The sequence below is a fragment of the Drosophila guanche genome, unplaced genomic scaffold, assembly GCF_900245975.1.
Source record: "Drosophila guanche unplaced genomic scaffold, DGUA_6, whole genome shotgun sequence".
NCBI lineage: Eukaryota > Metazoa > Arthropoda > Insecta > Diptera > Drosophilidae > Drosophila > Drosophila guanche.
In genome coordinates this window covers 194571-212272 of record NW_022995775.1, presented here as the reverse complement: position 1 = coordinate 212272, position 17702 = coordinate 194571, and the positions used below count along the sequence as shown (strand labels likewise).

The following is a 17702-nucleotide window of genomic DNA, read 5'->3' as shown; positions in this document are numbered from 1 at the left end:
TAACAACTGTTATGCTACATATTATACAATAAGAATGAATTAATGCATTGAATTAATAATAGACATGAATTGATGCTGGGAAATGACTGATGGTGGTTAATAATATTTCATTTTTTAAAATGGCTATTAATAAATTTCTCATTGTGTTAGATACTATTTTTTATTTACAGAAGTGCATGCGTGTATGTCTACTTACAGACTGTTTGAGATGCCAACCTATATTTATCCAAAATCGAATACGATTAAGTTTGAGGCTAAAACGTATAACAGTTTATTTATATCGGAGGCTAGCTGAAGCTAATTGCTATCGCAGCAGCGCACCGAGCGTTATACTTAACAGAGCTATTCATCTATGTTGACCTTATTTTATAAATCAACCAAAAGTTGCCGTGCTGCGGAGGTTATGATTGAACAGCTGCTGGCCCGAACATAGTTCACCAAGCACAGACGAATGACGTCCCTCCTGATGTTTCCACAAGCCGTCTTCAGGTCAGCCGCGCGACAAACTTCATCCTTGCCCTTGACGAAATCGACCACTCCAGCCAGTTACCAACGCATTGGAGGAAGATTCTAGTCTTTAATCAGGACGCAAGTCAGCCAAGCAGGATTCACGGATAAGGAAGTGCACTCTCGGCGAGTCCGTTTTGAAAGAGTTGAGTTCGTAGAGCAAGAACGGTGGTTGCTTCAAACAGCGTAACAGATTGGTTTAAATTGAACGAGAAGCAGCTCACCTGCGAAATCGCGCGGGTCCTTGCTTCGCCACCAGTCCAAGAAATGCTCGAGGTACACGTACCGGAATCTCCACTTCGTATGTTGCACGCTAATGTAGCACTAGTTCGGATTTTTGATCGATAGAAGAAGGGTGCCCTGTAATTCGCTTTAATTCGTCCAATAGGCCAATTGTAATACGATCAATGCTGGAGCGATTTAGTTTGGAGCGTCTGCTTCGTGTTAATACTTCATTGAAGGTTAATCGTAATGTTCATGTTGGGTTCAGCTCATGAAGAAACTATATAAGGAGGTATCGTCGGCAAAAATAAGCAGAACGTGCGAGTGAAAAGTGAAAGGGCTCTCGCTGTAAGTGTGACGGCAACGACAATGGAGTGTGCTTATTAAACCTTTGAAGGCAATGTGAAAAAAAATAATAATTGTTTCATAATATAATTTTTAATAGTTCGATACATAATATTAGTCTTTGTTTTGAAAAAAAAAAAACATTTTGAAAAAATTTGAAAAAACCTTCCGCGTCGACAAGCAAACGAGCACTGACAATAAGCAGAGTAATAAGCAACGAGTAACTCTGCCACCGAAGAGGCCTCCTTATAGTTGCTTCATGGGGTTAGCTAACCCGAAATATGCATATGTATGCAGATGTCATGCATACAAAGTGTCACTATATATTAACGGATTGTTATTCCTTTTGAGTATGATAATGATAGGGTAGATATGAAGGAACGAAGGAAAGAGAGAGACACGAAGCGGTCGTAGGTTTGTCGTGTCGGCGTCTGCAAAATAGAGATCAGTCGAAGTCGCCACTCGTACTCAGGCAGTCACGCATCATCTTGTTAACGCGCATAATTAAGAATTCCCTAATGTAACAAATGTAAACTTGGAGCTTCTTTAATAAATATAAGTTCACCATTACTTAATAAATGTTTACATCGCCATCAAGCAATTATAAAACAACTTGTGAAGGTTGCAGACCAAAAATAAAATTTAGGATGCCTGTACTAAAATTGTATTAAGACAATTTTTTTTGGGAACAGTCTTTCTTATTGTATCGCTAAAATTCTGAACCTACCCCACTGTACATACATTCCAGAGAGCACGGAATGCAAGATCAGAAGCTTTTATCTCGAAAAGCTCGCTCTCTCTCTCAAATATTGCACTTGCGAGCGCCGCTCACATGCAAGCTTTCTCTCCGTAAGCCTAGCTTACAGCTAGCCCTTCTAGAATCTTTTTCGCTCTTATCTGGCGACGCAGCTTTTGAAGGGGGTAAATTATTTAGACTAAGTGTATGCTGCAAAGAGCAAAAATTTTATTCAAAGGTGAAAGACATAATTAATGTGCGCATAGAGGATATAAAAAAACGTGGTGAAAATTCTGCGAATATAAAAGGGAACATAAACCCCATAAAAACAATCTGAAAAATGTGGTGGCTGCAGCGAAACAAAAAAACAAACCCTGGATAAGGTACGGAAAAAATTAATGGAAAAAGTGCCCTTATTACATGATCTCATGTATATACATATACATAGGTTATGAACGATGTGGGGCAGTATAACTGCTGACCTGGCCGATCTGGGCCTGACCATCGCTCTCGGACGTTGGTCCGCTCCAACACGACGATCATCAGTTCCTTTTTTTGTGCCAAGGGACCTTGCCTGCCGGCAGAGACACGGATGGACTTGGATAGCGGGACTTAGGCATATGTATACCGACATACCTATGCACATTTCAACAGTCGAGGAACAATATAATACAATTTAATATATAGTGAACGTGCCCTGCTTTAAAGAATATGTTGGTGCTTGCAAAATTTGTGGGATAAATTCAATCAGCAGTCATTGCCCATGCGGTTGACCATACACCTAAGCGCACCTAAATATACCCACATGGCCGTATGTCCCCAATTCGTTCCTACTCTCAGTTTTATTAACATAGTTTGATACCCGATATAATATGTACATTCTAAGGCCACTTAAGGAAAGGGAAAAATCGCAAAAATTAAAAAGAGGAGAATTTAATGAAAAATTATGAATAGAGAAAAAATATAAGAGACAATTCTTTTTTTAATAATATTAAATATACCTAGACTTTAACTTCAAAAAATAAGAAGAAGAAAAACGTGTAATTTATGCATAGTTAATAATAGATTCTAAGAGGTATCATCGGTCTCATTGTGGTAATGGAAGGGTATTAGTAAAATACCGCTCCATAAGGGTTCTTGTTTTCTCTACATCTCTTTAACAGTTTCATGCCAGCGTGAAATTGGGCCCAACGACACCTGCAGCTGATTTAAACGTCTGTAAGTAGACCTACATATATACAAATACATTCCGGTTCAGGAGAATAGCATCTAACACAGTGAGACATGCATCATTAACCATTTTTAAAATGAATTATTATTAACTACAATCAATACAATTATGCCATTTATTTCATTTAATTAATTCATTCCTACTTTTAACTTTGATTAAAATAATTTTACTTATACTCTGATCATTATCTTGAATTCCTATGTCTTAAATTAGTCCCGTATATATATGTCCCCTATATACATACAGTTAGAATAAGTTTGAGGGTTGAAATAATGGGGGTTATAAATAATGTGAAGTCATCCAAGTCAAAGTAAAAACGAGAACGGACGTGTGAGACGCTTCTTACGCGTCACAACTTTTATACCCGGCACTCAGGACTACATCTAGATGTAGAAGACATCGCCAACCACTAGATATCGTTCACATTACTATTGGATCATTTAATCGTATTTTCCAATTTATGAGATATTTAAAACAGTAATAAAATTGGTACTTTTTCCCTGCACATTCTGTGCAATAATGACCGCTAGGTTTCACATCAGATTTTTCGAAAGTGGCGCCATCTATGAAATTTTCTGGTACGCAACTTTGATGGTCACTGTTTTCCTAATACAGAGCGTTAAAAACCGAGTCTTGGTTTTAACTTTTGAAAATTAGCCTTTGACCACTGTTTCCGCAACTCCTCGCAACCAGTTCGGAATCAAAATCACGAAATAAAAAGCCAAGTGATGCTGGTTCGACCGAGTCAGAATTCAAATCAATTTAATCTCTTCTTCTTTTCAATTTCGATATTCACCTATTAAATGCATGTTCTTCCTCTTTCTCTATCGTATTCACATATCACATGTATGTTCTATAGCAACAAGCTTCTGTCAGTATATCGTAAATGCAACAATTCAATAGCTTAATGCTACAAATTCATTTTACTTATACAAAATACTAATTGCTCCGGGCCATAAGCCCTTTGCGCTAATTTGGAGTAAACAGCCACCAAAACTGGTCATTGGGACAATAGGGCATCTGCACCTTAGCGGTGTTTTGTCAAATTTTAAATAGGCAGGGGCCGAGTGAAGCAAAAGCAGAGAGTGAATGAGAGAATGTGAAAGGAACAACAAAAGCTGCGGGACTATAATAATGATCTGGCTATAATAATGATCCGATCGGATCCCAATTCGGTGATCTGATAGATATGGCCATTTCCTACGGAATGGCGTTTTTAGTTTTCTTTTATCTTCAAAATTGTAGATTTGGTAGGTTTTCGCCCTTTTGCGGGGGCGGAAGAGGGCGTGGCTCATTTTTGAAATACACTGGTTTCAGTGTGAGCATATAGCAGTCCGGAGCCAAAATTTGGTGGCTCTAGCTCTTATAGTCTCTGAGAACTAGCCGACAAACAAGACGGACAGACAGACATGGCTCTATTGACTCGGCTATTGATGCTGATCAATAATATATATACTTTATGGGGTCGGAAACGTTTCCTTCTTTGCGTTACATACAACAGCTATTCGCACAAATACAATATACCCTATTTACTCTGCGAGTACCGGGTATAATTATAACGATATAACATGAATTGCTAATCTTATTTTTGGGAGGGGTTCCTAAGGCACTTAACGCAGCGGCAGAAGGTTTTGGGTAGAAACATAATGGCATATTCTTATGTTATTCAACATGGAGGGTGGGTCAAGAGGGAAGAGCACTAACACCTTGCTCTTCACCGTCGGTAGTTGACCTTAATTTTCGTCCGTGTTTTGCAGTCCCGATCACAGTTTCCCGTAAATCTGTCTACGATTTTGTTAGGTGACGGAGTTCGTTTTCGCAGCGCAACACCCACTCCATTTTCCCTGAGCCTAGCCGGGCAACCCTTTAGTAGACAGAGAGTGCTGACGAGACGACACTTCGCGTGTCCGTTACAACGGATCGTCGAACTCTTTTGACCAACGCTTAATAAACACAAGAACTCCCTTAGCTTTGTTAACAGTTGAAGCAATATGGCTATTAAAACATAGCTTGTGAAAGCTAAGTCATTTGATGTGGAGATTCGATACCACAACATGGTGTCCTAGAGAGTAGGAGACAAAATATGGTGCACGGCGGTGAAAGTTATAAGTTTGCACTTAGAATGGTTCAAAATGGTTCGAACACCAAATGATTAATTCATCAAGGTCAAGTTGTAGACGAGTATGCAAGTAGCAGTCGGAAAAGGAAAAACAAAATAACTTGGGGCAGGTCGTTCACAAACAAATTGAAAAAAAAGGACCTAATTGACTTCCTTGAGGAACGCCAGAGGTTACTTTCGCAACAGTCGACAAGACATTGTTAAACAAAACACACTGTTTGCGATTCGACAGGTATGATGATATCCAATTTACAAGATTTGTGGGAAAACCTAATAAATAGAGTTTATGGATCAGCAAAGTATGATTAACAGAATCAAAAGCTTTACTGAAATCTGTAAAAATTACGTCAGTCTGCAAGCCACTTTGAAATCCTCGGTTGATTAGAGACGAGAATTCTAAACGGTTAGTAGATGTTGATAGATGCTAAAAAAAACCATGTTGCGACTGGGATATAATGATAGAACATGCGTTTTGCAATTAACGAGTAACAAGGTGCTCGAGCAACTTTGGAATGGCAGATAGTTTAGCAATACCTCGATAGTTTTCGATATGAGATCTGGACCAGGGATTAATTAAATAAGAAGGTCAAATGATGAGATAGGGCTCGCGCGCAAATAAAATAAAGCTCGGAACATTATCTGTGCCCGCAGAGAAACAGATGTCAATTGATGACAACCCTTCAAAGACTGTACTTTCTCCAAGGAAGGGAAGAAACACGTTATTAACATGAGGTAGATGGTATGGATAAGGGGTGGAGGAGTCATAAGTATCCGAGGAGTACGTCGATTGAAAAAAGTTATCTGAAGTTTCTGTTTTAGTTTTTTTTTTCCAAAGTAAGGAACTTCTCATTGAGAGCATTGAACTGCTTCCGATCTTGGAAACCATTCCTCGTTTGTCTCATAAAGGTACGCATTTCCTCCTCAATCTCCCTGCAGGCCAAACATGACCAAGAAAGACCCATGCGTTTCGATATTAAGTCAGTAAGACACCCAAAGTGACCACCTCCAGCACCACCTTCCATGCTAATAATCTTATTCACCGTATCTGTAAGAGTGTTTAGTTGGCCCTTGATCTTCGTGTTTATGGAAATCTATTATTCGATTGGACTAGCTGCGCTTCCGTAATCCTGATATTCTCCAAGTCTGAGGCTTCCGGTGTACCGGCCACTAGGGCCGTCCCTAGGAAGTCTAGACTTCTTGCTATCCTATGGTGAATCCCAGTGTTCGTTAGCATGTCTTTGACATGGTTTGAGTCTTTTAGAAGAAAGCAGCCTCATGTGTGATCTTGGGAAAAGGTCTGTCATCTTAGCGGTCTCGTCAGCAATGCGTCCGTATTCTGTCAAGTTTGTGGTGTGCCTAATGTAATTTAGCTCTTCCCACACTAGTACAGTCCCATCTGTGATGGGAATATAGGGGGAGTGGGAGTAGTCAGTGATGCGGGCCGCAACTATTGTAAAGAGGTGAAGTATCCAGAGAAACCTGCGGATAAAATTTGTAATATATAATATAAGGAACTTAAAGAATCTTATAAGTACCACCACCATTATCTTTCTTAAATCTAACCGGTACAACTATCTAAGGTTGTCCTTATGGACCACCCTCCCTCTAATCAGGACTGTTGTCCCCAAGTCCGCCTCCACAGCTTCTTCCACGTATAGCGGAGTCAACTTCTTCCCGAGGTGTCTGTTAGATTTTACCAACACCTTTTCTCCTACCCTAAAAGCTATGTTTTGTCGTGTCTGGTTAACTAGGTTATTTTGCATAATCTGAGCTTTTTGAACCTTATTCTGTATTTCCCTGTAGGCACCTGCTACAGCAGAGTGTAAAATGTCTACTAGCCTTTTATTGGTGACCGACTGTATTGACCTGTTGTACTCTACAGTTCCCTGCAGGAATAGATCGACGGTGTCGGTGATGCCCTTAGCCATTTTGAGGCACTTGACAATTTCCACCAAAGTACTGTGGAACCTTTCCACCTGGCCGTTCGATGTACTGTGGAGTGGCGGCGCAATAGCGATGTAGACTCCGAAGTTATTTTATAAAAGATACCTAATCGTCTCAGAATTAAGAGTGGGCTCATTTTCACAATAGATCTGCTTTGTATTAGGGAATACATTCATAAGCTGTAACAGCGGAGCTTTTAGATCCGCAAAGGTGCGGTTGAGAATAAATCAACATACAGCATTTCTCCCGTGCATGACGGAATTGGCATACCTTGCTCGGGAGCAAATCTTACAGATCATGACTACCTCGCTTGCCAGTTAGTCATTTTGGGAAAATATTAATCGGTCAAAACCAGTTTTACATTTTCCTGAGCATCTCTATGAGCTCGATTGTGTTCTACCGTGATGATTTATTTCCTCTCATTATCATCAAATACGTCTGCGACAAGATTCTTTCAATGCCAAAATCTTGTCGACCGAAAAAGCTCTTACCAACTCATGCTGCACGCATGCTAGCGTTGGGAAATCGCAATGGATCGCATTTACGACTTGCGGCTTTACTATCGACTCAATGACAGCGACAAGGGCGGCTTTGCCTGTAAAGTGTACGATATGCCGAGTCTTTCCCCGAAGAGAACGAATACTTGCTTTAGAGGGAATTGGGCTTCCTGTAGAACTATCTGGTTTCTAAAACAATTGACGGACTTATCCGTCGTTTGTATAGTATAGTAAATCGCTGCGTCCGACTGTGGGGCGCTTTCCAACGCGTTGACATTTTGTCGAGACAGTGCGTCAGCAACGTGATTTTCTTTGCCTGGCTTATAGAAAAGCTTGGCCCCAAGCTCGTTAATGCGAGCCTTTCAGCGCTTTATTTTAGCGTTGGGACTGCTTTCAGACACCGCAAATGTAAGCGGCTGGTAGTATGTAAAGATGTTTATGTCCCTTACCCCATAGAGGTAGTGGCGAAGTTTGGCTAGGGCCCACACGATGTCTCCCTGTCTTTTAGGGCTCGGGATATCATAGTGATTGGTTTCCCATTTTGGAAAAGGACTGCTCCTATGGCATAGGCTGAAGCGTCCGTAGTTAAGTCAACGGGTTTTTTAAAGTCAGGATACATCAACATGACATCTTCTGTTGCAAGGATGTTCTTGAGCTTTTGGAACGAATGGCGCTGAGCCTCGTTTAGGTCAATCAAGATTTTCTTTGATCTGTATTTGCTTACCGAACCGTTTTCACCTTTCAGAATATCTGAGAGAGGCTTGACAATAGCAGAAAAGTTTTTTATGAAGCAAATGACTTAAGTGCAAAAACTGTATTTGGCTCCGCGTAATGCTGAATAGCCTTTACCTTCTCTGGGTCTGTCTTTGTGCTTGTCACAATAAACCCGAGGTACTCGACGCTTTCTTTAAAAAATTGCTTAAAAAAACTTCTCTTGCGCTATTCCCATATTTGCCTCGTATAGGCTTTTAAGTAACATGTCTCACATGGTCGTCTTGGGTTTTGGAAAAATCAATTAAGTCATCGTCATCAGTAGCATGTTTTGCAGATTTGATAGCGCAAAACATCATCGATTGCCCTCTGGAAAATGCTTCCCGCATTCCGAAGACCGAAGGGCAGTCGGCAAAACTCGTACTTTCCTCCATGCATGGAAACTGAGGTTTCTTCTCGGTTGCACTCCGCCAAAGTTATTTGGTGGTAACCGGATTTTAGGTCAAGTGCGGTGAAATATTTGGCCGACCCCAGGTTGGCTAAGATCATTGAGATGCTCAGCATGGCGAATTATGTGGTCCTTCAGGAGGTTCCTGACCTCGGATTCAACAAAATTGGCTACCCCCATAGGTTAAGGGTATAGCTTGGAGTATATGGGTTCATTGTCCACCGTGCGAATGGTGGCAACGACCGAAGTGTTGTAAGGTAGTGTCCCGTTAGGCTCGGCACGAGCCGCACTCCTTCTATTCAACATCTGCATAAATGACTCTTTTATGGCTGGTGGTGCGTCGACGTCAACTGTGGAATTTGATGGCCTTAGTCGTGTTACCGAAACTGAGTGTTAAAAAATGTATCGAGTCACTCTCGTAGCCGATCTCCTCGCCAGCATTCATTTAGGCGACTGCCTCTGCAGCAGCCTCACTGTAGCTACCCTGGTATTGTTGGTTACCCGTGGCAATATGTTAAACTCTTTGAATCCAATTCCCAGCGGTGCGCATTGACGCGTCTTGTTTTTTTGTGAAATTGTTATTTCGCCTCCCCGACCCCAATGGCTTTTGGTAGGCCGTTGTCTGTCTGAACTTTGCCGGGCTCTGCGCTTTGCGTTGGTTAGAACCACTTTTCTGGGNAAGGGCAGTCGGCAAAACTCGTACTTTCCTCCATGCATGGAAACTGAGGTTTCTTCTCGGTTGCACTCCGCCAAAGTTATTTGGTGGTAACCGGATTTTAGGTCAAGTGCGGTGAAATATTTGGCCGACCCCAGGTTGGCTAAGATCATTGAGATGCTCAGCATGGCGAATTATGTGGTCCTTCAGGAGGTTCCTGACCTCGGATTCAACAAAATTGGCTACCCCCATAGGTTAAGGGTATAGCTTGGAGTATATGGGTTCATTGTCCACCGTGCGAATGGTGGCAACGACCGAAGTGTTGTAAGGTAGTGTCCCGTTAGGCTCGGCACGAGCCGCACTCCTTCTATTCAACATCTGCATAAATGACTCTTTTATGGCTGGTGGTGCGTCGACGTCAACTGTGGAATTTGATGGCCTTAGTCGTGTTACCGAAACTGAGTGTTAAAAAATGTATCGAGTCACTCTCGTAGCCGATCTCCTCGCCAGCATTCATTTAGGCGACTGCCTCTGCAGCAGCCTCACTGTAGCTACCCTGGTATTGTTGGTTACCCGTGGCAATATGTTAAACTCTTTGAATCCTATTCCCAGCGGTGCGCATTGACGCGTCTTGTTTTTTTGTGAAATTGTTATTTCGCCTCCCCGACCCCAATGGCTTTTGGTAGGCCCGTTGTCTGTCTGAACTTTTGCCGGGCTCTGCGCTTTGCGTTGGTTAGAACCACTTTTCTGGGCACTAGACGTGCCCGGACTCTTGATATAATGAGGGCTCTTGGAAGAATTTTGGTCCTGGACCCTGTACTGTCTGGCATTTCCCTGTTGTGGACCCTGAGGTCTGCGCTCATCTAGCCTATGCGATTTATCTTCCAAAGCCCTGGAATAGTTTGGAGCTAGAATGCAGCGCTCCTCGCTAGATTCTGCTGACTGGGCGAGGACCAGAGCGGTTGGCAGATCCTTTGGTCTTGCGGAAAAACACGACGTTTTGAGAGCCCTTCTCAGGCCTGAAATAAATATCTCTAAGGCATCCTCCCTGGCTTTGTTATTTAAGACGCTCGCCGCGACTGCCGTGTGAACCATAATGTTTTTATTCGTAATGAGAGAGAGCTGTTTCTCAATCTCGTCATAGTACTCTGTTAGGGAAAGGTTTCCCTGCCACATGGTTGCTAACTTCTGCTGTATTATGCTCACCGGCGTTTTGTCGCAGTATGAGCTATCTAGCTTATGAATGATGGCCCTGACATTCAGGACCCTATTAAAAGATGATACAATTTTGTCCGCGGCCCCTCTCACTTTATTTCTTATGATAACTGTTGCCATGTAATTCTTAGCGCTGCCCTCATAAGGCTCGAAAAATTCGTAGGCCGCCAGCACAGCATGGCGCCAAGAGACATAGTGTCCTTGTTTCCCGTCGAAGTCTGGGAGGGATTTTACCACGTCAAGTGAATGATCGCACTCGACCCCAGGCCTGATAGATATTTTTTGAAACACCTCTACCTTGGTTACGTGCACGGCCGCTCGTAATTGATCAATAGTGCTTTGCATTTGCTGGAATCTGGCCGCCTGGTTGTTCAGTGCGGTCTGTATGGCTGTTGTCTAGTATTTCAGGTTCCATGGTCGTTGGTTTTTTCTGAGTCTGCCGTCTGTCAATGTCAGTAAGTCGCAGGCTCTCCAGAAGGGATTTTAAGCTATCGTCAATATCGTAATCTCTTTCTTCGTTCCTCATATGATCCGAACTGCTACGTTTATCACCACCCTATGAAACACCAACACTGCAGTCCCTAACACAAATATAGTGGGCCAAGTGCATAATTATATCATAATAATGTTTAAAAAGGAAAGCAAATGCACTTTTGCGTCTTTTTTGTTTTTTTATTTGTTTTTTTACATCTCACTGTTTGGGATTTTGTGGGAAATATATATATATTTTTTTTTTTTATAACAGCGGTTGAGCGCTGGTCCACGGTAAGCGTCGGTTTGTTGTATCTAAATTGTTTTCTTTTGAGGCGAGGGTGGGCCCTTCAGCCTATTTTTTCCTTGTAGATCTTCTTGGTGGCAGCGAGGAATGCCCTTCAGCTTCTTTTCCTCTTTTTTTACCCGGTACTCGAAGAGTAAACAGGGTATATTTTATTTTTGGGAAATAACGGTTGTATGTAAAGCACAGAAGGAAACGTTTCCGACCCCATAAAGTATTTATTTTCTTGATCAGCATCAATAGCCGAGTCGAGAGAGCCATGTCTGTCTGTCCGTCTGTCCGTCTTGTTTGTCGGCTAGTTCTCAGAGACTATAAGAGCTAGAGCCACCAAATTTGGCTCCGGACTGCTGTATGCTCACACTGAAACCAGTGTTTTTCAAAAATGAGCCACGCCCCTTCCGCCCCCGCAAAAGGGCGAAAACCTCCCAAATCTACAGTTTTGAAGATACAAGAAAACTTAAAACGCCATTCCGTAGGAAATGACCATATCTATCACCAAATTGGGATCCGATCGAATCATTATTATGGCCACAATGGAGAAATTTTCATGTGGCTAAACCCACACTGTGCCGCAGCTTTTGTTTTTCTTTTTACGTTCTCTCATTCACACTCTGCTTTTGCTTCACTCGGCCTCTGCCTCTGCCTCTGCCCTCCCCCTGCCTATGACTGTGCGGACTTTTAACCCACCCCGTTCCATAGCTTATATTTGTTTTTTTTTTGTGTGCGGACGGTGCCTCTGCCTCTGCCGCGAGTCTGCAGTGTGTGGGTCTAGGGAAGGGCGGCGAGCTAACGGAGCGTGTTGGTGTGAGAAGTGTTGTAGATGGAGATGACAGATGAAGAAAAAATTGAAAATTTGACAAATAAACGCTAAGGTGCAGATGTAGTCCTGAGTGCCGGGTATAAAAGTTTTGACGAGTAAGAAGCGTCTCACACGTCCCTTCTCGTTTATTTTTTTGATTTATTGAATGTTCAACTTTTTATCTCTTTCGTGTCACATTCTCCGGCACATGTAAAAAAATGAAATTCTTTGCGACAGAATTTCCGCAATTTTTTTTTTTAATGAATCAACGAACGAATCAACGAACTGTTTTAGTTTTGGTTTTTAATTTTTAACCCCGTTGGGCGCCAATTATTAAGTTTCTCCTCGGTACCGTGGCTTCGGCCAACGGAATTGAGAGACGAATTTAATGTTCAGATATTTTATTGTCGGCACTTCAGGCTCGGTTGAATATGAGTGTAAAACTAAAGTACAAAAGTATGAATTATAAATTGGTACGCCGCGGACGGCTCCATCGCTTGAGCAGTGCTATCCGATTCCGCCGCGTCAGCTCCACGTCCCGACGTTCTCGGCGGATGTTTATGCAACGGACGAAATATGATGCCAGTTCAACTTGATGCCCGTCCACTCCAGCGCTGTATCAGCATTCTTACAAAGTAAGAACATTGCCGATACCCTGCCGTGTTACCTTACATATGTTTTTTAGGGAGCCAAAAAAAATTATAAGTTAATAAATCAATTTAAAACACTGGGCTATACACAAGTTTTATAAAATATGAAGATGTGTGTAACTCAGATACTTAAGACCAAATTGAAATATTACAGTTTATTAGTTTATTGTTTCGATTAGGCACAAAATGCGAGAGCGATGCGATGAGGCGTTCTCTTGGTATTATGTTTGGTCTTGGCTCACTGATGATGAATAAATACAACTTTTCCATTTAGTACGTAAGAATAAGATGGACGGGCAGACAGACATGGTTATATCGATTTGGCTATTGATTCTGATCAAGAATATACATATGTACATACATACATATATACTCTATAGGATCGGAAACGTTTCCTTCTGTGCGCTACGCAAATTGCTCAAAGCACAAGTACAATTTACCCTATTTACTTTCCGAGGTAAACTCCGGGAATAAAAAGAGCCCCCCACAAACATGCACACAAATAGACACACGAAATGAGAATGAACCTTAATCAAAACAATTTGTGTCGTAGCTTTGCATATAAAAGTGAGGCTACACCGATATAATTAGGCGGACAGCTGCAAACACAGATACATACATACATACATACATACAGGGAACGCAGGACTGTGGCTGCGTCGCTGCAAAAGAGCTAAAGTTGATGTTAAAAGCAGCGATTGGAGTGAGGAGAGTGACTCGAAGCTTTGCTTTTAATTTTCCAGACACGTGCGAGCAGAGTAAACAACATAACAAGAACGACATATCAGAGAACCAATAAGCAAAATTTTGTTTTCATATCTTTTCTTCTTCTGCCTGCAGTCTAATCTTTTTTTATGTTTTTTCCTTGAGTGTGGGGGTATTTTGAACAGTGTTTTTAAAGTTTTGGCACGCTTCACTTTAATGCAATTATGTATTGGTGGTGCTGGCGAAAAGCAGCTCTGGGATCACTAACGTTTTCCTAGCTTACGGGCTAGGAATGTTCTCAACCGATAGACTACATATTGTAGGGTAGACACGAACACCGATGATGCACTAATTAGCCCAATGGTCAGCAGGGCCTCCCTTGGCTTGGTGTAGTTCAAAACGTTTTAGATATAGCGACGTCCTTTGCTGTAATAAAAACTATTTACAAATATTTATTTATGTAGCTTCTTACAGATCCAATCCACCCATGACATAATAAACTAAAGTAAATCCAGTATAAATCCAACCAAATTCCAATGGATACACAAAATGCAGCAGACGCGTTGTTTGTGCCACTATCAGGTGATCAATATTGAAGAATATCGATGGCATAGACTTTGTAGAGATCAGTGAAATATGCCGGACTGGTGGGATCAAGATTCAGTGGATATATGTATGTATGTATTCAGGTCCAATACACCAGAGCAATCACATTGATCCAATAGCAAACCCAAAAGGCCTTGATTTTGGTGCTATTTTTAACCGAAATAAAATCAATAATTAGCGAGGAATATACCCTAGCAAAAACACTCACTCATTCGCTGTGAATTCAAATTCAAAAAAATCAGCACAACTTCGTGTGTCTTCGGCACTGCGACTTCGGCTGTTGTCTCGCGTTCATGACAAAGACAGAACCAAAATTGACTTCAGCCGTCGACAAAGCAAGATCACTCTACGCAACTATTGAATGCCACACTGTAAGAAAACGTGCTCGATGAGAAGTAACATCGAAACCTTTTCTTTTTCCAAATTATAGATGACAATGCTCAATGCATAATATGCGATTATGTTGTGTGCAGTTGTGTTTAATAATTGTATTCATTTTTGTCACATATTTTTTCAGTTTTTTATTCTTTTGCTTAAAATTTGTGTGTTCCTTTGAAAGTTTCAACAGGAAATAATTGCAGCTTCGATTCGCCCAGTGTGAAGCAATAAGCCGGTTTTGGCGTAGGCAACTTCGTGTTTTAGCTACACACACAAGAGCACTACACTGTATGGGCTAAGCCAGCCGGTTGTGTCGGATGGCCCTGTTGGGGAGCAGGCTCCCACGCGTATGCGCCCAGCAGGTCTCAAAGGCGCACACAAGAAGTGACCGAAAAAGGCCCAGATCAAGGCACACGAGGAGAAGGCGACACACAAAGCCCCCAGCCAGCGAGACAGCCATGAAAACCATGACAGCGGGTGGAGGGTGGTGGCCAAGAAGACGAGGATAGCGCACCGCGCACGCCCCGACGCGGTCGTAGTGCAAGCAGGCGGCAAGACTTACAGCGAGGTATTGGCCATGGTGACCAGGAGGGAGGACAACCAGCTGTCGGACCTGGGAAGCTGCGTTTCCAGGGTACGCCGCACCTTCAACGGCAATCTTCTGTTGGAGGTGGCAAAAGACAGCTCAGAGAGCGCTGAGGCCATGAAGGAGAGCATCGCCCGCGTACTTGGCGACGCAGCGGCAGTGCGTGCGCTGTCAGAGGAATCGAAGGTGGTCGCCGCGATCTCGACTCCCTCGCGACAGAGAGCGAGATATGTACCGCCATCGCGAGCCAGTTCGCGATAGAGGAGGGACGAGTCAGGGTGAGAAGCCTGCGACGCGGCTACGCGGAGTCCCAAACGGCGGTAGTCAGCTTGCCTGTTTCCCTGGGCAAAGCTGTAATACAGCGGGGACAGGTGCGGATCGGCTGGACTGTCTGCAGGATCCGAGAAAGAGAAGGACTTCCGAGGTGCTACAGATGCCTGGAACCTAGGCACATCGCGAGCAGCTGCAGGAGCACAACAGATAGGAGTGGCTGCTGCATCAAATGCGGCGAGCAGGGGCACAAAGCCGCAGTCTGCACAAATGAGCCATCATGCTTCATTTGCTCGGCAGCGGGAAAGAAGGAGTCCAGGCACCAGGCCGGCAGCAAAAGCTGCACGGCCGCGTTCAGCAGGGTCGGTCAACGCAACAGGACATGCGGTTGATCCAGCTCAACCTGAATCACTGCAGGGCCGCGCAGGACCTCCTGCAACAGACGGTGCGTGAGCGGGGATCGGAGGTGGCAATCCTCAGCGAGCCTTATAGGGCTCCCAGCTGCAGCAACTGGGCCACAGATCGCTCGGGCAGAGCTGCGTTGTGGACATGCGGAGTGGAGACGTCCCAGATCTGCGACATAAAGTCGGCCGATGGGTTCGTTCGAGGTAAAGTAGGCTGGATGTGGGTCTATAGTTGCTACCTGGCGCCCAGCCTCCCGCTGGAGACCTTCAGCCGCATCATCGACGAGCTGATCGGAGACCTGCGAGGACGAAGCGACGTCGTGGTCGGGGGCGACTTCAATGCCTGGGCCCAGGAGTGGGGGTCCTCCCGAACCAACGCTAGAGGACGCACGGTGCTGGAGGCCTTCGCCACCTTGGACATGGTTCTGCTCAACGAAGGACACTAACAAACGTTCAGCAGGGGAGGCATGGGGTCAGTCATCGACCTCACATTCGCCAGCAGCGCGTTGGCCAGAACCGCTAGTTGGAAAATCGGCAACGCCTACACCGCTAGCGACCACGAGGCCATCGAGTGCGTGTTTGGCGAACCGGACCCGGGAAGAGCAGCCCCTACTCAGACCCAGAATAGGAAGGCGTATCGGCAGGCCACGCTGAGGACACAGGCCTTCGCAAGCGCCCTCCGTACCCACACGGCACCAGAGACCGGTGGAGCCAACGAGTGGGCGACCCAGCTGGGGGAGGCAGTGGAAGCGGCTTGCGACCAGAGCATGCTCCAGCGAAGTGCGTTTGGGAAACACCATGCCCCAGTCTTCTGGTGGAACGAGGACATCGCCGAGCTCCGAAAAATCTGCCACAGAGCGAGAAGACAGCTCCAACGAGCCAGGGGAACTCCGCGTCTAGTGACTTGGTGCGAGGCATACAAAGTCGCGCGGAAGGAGTTGAAGACCGACATCAGAGACAGCAAAAGAGAATGCTTCCTCAAGCTGTGCGACGCCGCAGAGGAGGACCCCTGGGGAGGCGCCTACAAGATGGTGGTAAAGAACATCAACGCCGGAAGCAGAGCCCCGACAGACCCAGTAGTGCTGGAGGGGATAGTTAGGACCTTGTTCCCGCAAGGGCGGCCCATAACAACATCCCCGAGCCCAGAGCACAGCCTGGACGACATCTGCGAGGACACGGAGGAAGAGGTGCTGCGGGCAGGCAGTGACCTGAACCCCAAGAAGGCACCGGGGCCGGACGCGATTCCCAACCGAGCGACGAAGCTGGCACTAGCGCTGATCCCAAGCGAGGTCATGGGTCTGTTCAACAGATGCCTACACGAGGGTACGTTCCCATCGAGGTGGAAGAGGCAACGGCTCCTTTTGCTGTCCAAGCCGGGCAAGCCGCCGGGTGAGGCATCCTCGTACAGGCCCATCTGCCTCCTGGACACGATAGGGAAGGTCTTCGAGAAGGTGATCGCCACGAGGCTGAGCGCAGCCATCGAAGCAGCAGGCGGCCTATCCCCGGAGCAATACGGGTTCAGGAAGGGGAAGTCGACGCTGGACGCCATCTCCAAGGTGGTTAAAACGGCAGAGGAAGCATGCGCTGGTTCCAGATGGAGAGGAGGGTCCAAATCCTACTGTCTCGTGGTCACTTGACATAAGGAACGCCTTCAACTCCGCAGATTGGAGCCGTACGCTAGAGGTCCTACAGCGGTTCAACATCCCTGGTTACCTACAGAGGAAAGCGCGTAGCTACTTCAGCGACAGGGTGCTGACGTACTAGACCAGTATGGGTTCCAGGGCATACAAAGTCTCATCCGGAGTCCCTCAGGGCTCCGTTTTGGGACCCCTGCTCTGGAACGCCATGTACGACGGAGTCCTGAGACTACCGATGCCAGCCAACACCAGCATGGTGGGG

The 17702-nt window shown here is 44.7% G+C and overlaps 1 pseudogene; it reads right to left on the bottom strand.

Annotated features, from left to right (window-relative positions):
- Window positions 1–13822: 13822 nt before the first annotated feature.
- LOC117591344 lies at window positions 13823–14171 on the bottom strand (annotated as a pseudogene).
- Between the last annotated feature and the right edge of the window lie 3531 nt (window positions 14172–17702).